Genomic DNA, 5,177 nt, shown 5'->3' on the forward strand with positions numbered 1-5,177 from the left:
AGTGAAGGCCACAGGTGCTAGGTGACGTGGAATGGGCAGGGATGCCCTTTCCAAGACAAACTCCATGGTTGTTCTGCAGTGACATCTGAGCAAGGAGCCCTGCATACATCTCAGGAAGTATGCCAGGTGCAAAGGCCCTGGGGCACGAATGAGGTTGGTAGTATTCTGAGGGGGTGGGGGGGAGAAACAGAAGGAAACTGGGAAGACCCAGCCAGCGTGGGGAGCATAGTGAGGTATTTTACCCAGTGACACAGGAGACACAAGAGGCTTTGAACTCAGTGCTGGTCTGAGGGGTCTGGTTTTGTTTTGCTTTTGAGATAAGGTCTCACTATGTAGACCGGGACGGCTTCAAATTCAGAGATACACCAGCCTCTACTCCCGAGTGCTGAGACTAAAGGTATGTCATCACATGAGGTTTGTGGTTTTGCTGCATGTGTGTACATGTGTGTGTATGTGTCTGCATATATGTGGGGGACAGAGGACAACATTGAGGGCCATCCTCAGGAACACCAGCCATTTTCTTTTGAGATAGGATCTCTGATTGACTGACTAGGCCCGACTGGCTGATCAATGAGTCCCAAGAAAGCCTGACCAATCTGCCTCCCAAGCTTTGCTGTCCCAAGCATATGCCATCATGCCTGACATTTTTGTGTCCTAGGAATGGAACTTCATGCTTAAAGGCATGCACTCACTACACAGGCTGAACTACCTCCCAGCCCTTGTTTATCCCGATCTCAATGCAGTAAAGAATGGCTTTGAATTCCTGAGCTTTCTGCCCCTGTCTCTCAGTATTAGAATTAGAGGTGTGTGCCTCCGTGCTCAGTATTTTTTTTCTGGACAAGATTTCACTCTGTAGCTCAGGCTGGCCTCCAACACACAGCAATACTCCTATCTCCCAAGTTCTGAGATTACAGGAGTGAACCACCTTGCCGGACTCTTTTTTGTTTGTATTTTGAGACATAGTCTCACTATGATGCTGGCCTGGAACTCACAGTGCTGGGACTAAAGGCGCTGACCACTGTGCCCTCCTTCCTGGTTGGGCTTTGGAGGGATCTCCTGGCAGAGGAGACAAGGGACGGTGCTGGAAGAGATGGAAAAGGGCTACCCAGGTTGCCAAGTAAGAGGTGGGCTGGGAGATAGTTGGGGTGGGCATTATTGATGTCCCATTTGTGTGCAGACTGGGCATGAAAAGAGCAACCATGGCTTCCCAAGCAGAAGGGCAGCACAGCCTAGCTCAGGGTGTTTGACTTGCAAGGTATCTTTAGGTCTCTTTCCTTTCCCTTTTCAATATTAGACCTTGAATTGGTCTAGCAGGTTTTGATGCCACTTGGGCCTAACAGGCTGCCCATGGTACCACCGACCCCGGCAACCTCCTCAGAAAGCTGTCTCTTTAAATACACAGTTATTCAAAGTCTCATGCCCTTTGACCCAGTGAGTCCCTTTCTAGGAAGTTCCCTGGGGCAAGCCTTCTGAAATGCAAGGTAGCACTTAAGGTCATGTGGTGCTTCCCCAGGGTTATGTAGGGAAGCTAAATAAACAAACAATGCTACTGCAGCAGAAGGGGTGTGACTCCTGGGGGCCCTTTTCCCTATCTTGCTGGGGGCTCACTGTGTGGGCCTTAAATTCTGTTCTACATATTTTACTGTCAAAGGTCCATGCTTACTCTACAGTAACAAGCGGATTTAATGTCCTGTGCCAGGCAGACACAGAGAAAAGCAAAATTAACTTTGTGTGTTACTGCCAGGTGGTGCACTCATATGTTTCGTTTCTAGTACTCAGGAGGCAGAGGCCAGAGGACAACAAGTTTGAGGGCAGCTTGGTCTACAGAGCAAATTCCAGGTCAGCAAGGGCTACAAAGTGAGACACCCCTCAAAGAAAGGGGGGCTGTCAAGATGTTTCAGTGCCACCAAGCCAAATGGCCTGACTTCTCTCCTGGCGGAACGGGAGAACCAGCTCCTGCTTGCAAGTTGTCCTCTGACTACCCCACACTCTCCCCTCCGTAAATAGTAACTGTAAATAGTGTTTAAAATTTCGAAAACAAACAACAAAACCCCCAATGGGGTCTGGGCATGCAGGTCAGCTATAGTAGAGTACTTGGTTAGCATGCATGAAGAAGCCCCAGGCTGAAGCCCTAGTGCCAAGTGAACCAACCGGCACCGTGGTGAATGCGCAGGGACCCCAGCATTTAGGAAGGAGGTGGTGCTCAGAGAGGGGTGGGAGCTGGAGGCTAGCCTACTTGCTGGAGACTCTGTCTCCAAGAAATCCCCCAGCAACTTTTGTTCTCTGCAAAGGTTGATCCTTAGCGTTCTGAACACTGGGCAAGCTCTACTGGCGTGGCACTACGGCCCCAGCGCAGAAATGGGCTGTAGTTATTCATCTGTGACTGTTTTGGGGTTTTACTGTCACCCCCCCCTTTTTTTTTTCCCACTTCTCTGAGTTACACTGATGCGCTGTGATGGCCTTGCGATATTTTTACGATATTCTGCTTAGAGTCTAATATTGAAAAGGGAAAGGAAAGAGAAAGGAAACGCGAATTCCCAGAACCAGAGGCCCAGCAGAGGCCAGGCTGAGAGGGGAACTGACCCACCCTCCAGTTCCAGGGAAAGGCTGCAGCCACGTGGATCGAGGAGGCCGGGCGTCCCGCCGGGGCCAGCGCCTGAGTCCACCCCTTCCCTGCAGGGCCTGCAGGGGGCGGGGCGGCCATGCTGACAGATGTGGCGGGAAAGAGTGATCGACCCTCCTCCATTTCCTTCCGCCCAGGCTCCTGGTGGAGGGGGAGGTGTCTCCTCCCCAAGGACCCCTGCAGCCTTGGGGTGTGCCCATCTGTCTCTGCCTCTGTCTCTTCTTTACTGGCGGCGGCTGCTGCTGCTGTTTTGACTGGTGCAAACCGGGCCTCCTGTGATTTCAGCGGGGGTCACCAGAGCCACCCAGAAAGTGCATGGAAGCACAAATCACACAACTCCACTCCGGGTCCTGCCAACCTGCTACTTGGGAGGTAGAACTGCTCAGATGTATTCTAACAAGCCAGACAGCTCCCATCCCCCTTCTTTTACTTTAAAGTTTATGTGTATTTATATATCTGTATGTGCAGGGCAAGCATGCGCAGCCAATGCTGAGATCCCTGGGATTGGTGTTAAAGCCATTGTTAGCCACGTGGGTACTAACTAGGACCAGGGTCCTCTGTAAGAACAGTGTTTTTAAGCACAGAGCAGCCTCTCCCCACCCTCTTAACACTAGTAGGTCTCATAGTATTCAGGCTGGCCCCAAACTCCTGACAGCCCCCTCCCCCAGCCTTCATCTGCTTCTACCTCCTTAGGGATTACAGGCTCAGTCAAGAGGTTCCAAGCATGAAATACACAAAATCTCACTTTGTGGATTGTTATTATATTTTATTATCAGTAGTAGTAGCATGGGTGTGTGGAGCTCAGAAGAGGATTCTGGGGGTGTAACTTAGGTCATCGGGTTGTGCTACATGTGCTTGCCTACTGAACCATCTCACCGGCCATGGCCTGCCCCTCTTAACAAGAAAATCTGCTCAGATAAGTGACTTACTCCAGGCCATACACACTAGCAGAGGGAGCCATGGGACTCTGAGACCATGTTTTGTTGTTGTTTTTGTTTTTGGTTTGTTTTTTTTGTTTTGTTTTGTGTTTTTATTTTTCAAGACAGGGTTTTTCTGTGTAGCTTTGGAGCCTGTCCTGGAACTCCCTCTGTAGACCAGGCTGGCCTTGAACTCACAGATATCCACCTGCCTCCCGAGTGCTGGGATTAAAGGGGAGTGCATGTTTTTTAACCCCTGTGCTCAGAGCTGCCAGGATTTACCAGTCCCTGTTGTGTCTCCTTGGGTCTGGCTTTAGAATCCTGGGTTGCTTGATAGGAAAATCATGATGACTCTCCCGTCATCATGGAGTCCCAAGCAGCCCTGATCCTCTGTGGACACTGTCTGCTTTGGCCTCTTCATTCCTGACAGCCAGTGTGTGACTTATTTAAGGCTGGACCAAGCAGGCAGAGGTGGCGTGCAGCACCACCTGCTGGTCAGAGGTCAGCACTGCTGAAGTTGGGAACAAACCAAAGGACCCACAGACACCTGCACACAGGTGTTCATGTCCACACATGGCTGTCCGGATCTGTGGACATGTGGCTCTCTCAGCTCCAAGGCCATTTATCTGTATTTCCTCATCAGTGTGGAGATATGCTAGGCCCACACTGGCTGTCACCCCTGAGACTGCAGGCAACGTGATAGCCAGGTGATCTCAAGGTGAGATGAAAAGGACTTAAGTTACTAGAGGTACTCAATCTCTTATTTGGGTTGGGGCTGGAAATCCCTCTAGTAAAGGGGCTGTTTTTGTTTTTTGATACATGGCCCAAACTGACCCTGAACTCCTGGATCTTTCTGCTTCCTCCACCCACCAAGGGCTGCTAGGATTTGAGTGTGTATGTGTGCCTGCTGTGTGCTCATGCACTACAGTACCTGCGCGACAGTCAAGGGACAATGTGCTATGGACATGGGATCTCTCCATGCACCACACAAATTCCAGAGAGCAATCTCAGTTTGCCAAGTTCAACAGCAAACGCCTTTACCCACTGTGCAGCCTCCCACCTCCAGCTACTTATTTATTTACTACACAGGGACTTACTGTATAACCCAAGCTGGCCACAGACTCCTTTCCTGATCCTCCTGCCTCAGCCTCCCGAGTGCTGGGAAGACAGGCATAGGCATTCAGGGCTCTTGCACTTAGCTTTTGTTCCCAACAGGGTAGCCAGATACTGAGTCACATCCCTCTCTTGTCCTGAAGCTAAGAACTCGGACCCCTTGGGTGGGGTAGTGGGGCTTAGCCTTTGTCAGATATGATTGTTCACAGTAACCCCCAGCTGTAGCGTGAGTCTGGGTTGGGGAGCCTCTGATCCCCAGAGGGAATGAAGAGCAAATGGCAGCCACTGTCGAGCCCCCCCCACCTAGTATGTGCTCTCTTCATCATCATGCATGATCACTTTGGGGTGTACGGTATACCAAAACCCAGCTTTGTGTCCCCACTAGGAACCCTAGTCCTGACATGGCACACATGGGTAGGGAACTATAAGGCTGACAGGATCCCACCTGGTGGGTGCTGCAGCTGGCAATGCTGAACAGCATTGTGTGTGTGTGTGCATGCATGCGTGTGTGCGCGCGTGCGTGC

Source organism: Phodopus roborovskii, unplaced genomic scaffold, assembly GCF_943737965.1.
Source record: "Phodopus roborovskii unplaced genomic scaffold, PHOROB, whole genome shotgun sequence".
NCBI lineage: Eukaryota > Metazoa > Chordata > Mammalia > Rodentia > Cricetidae > Phodopus > Phodopus roborovskii.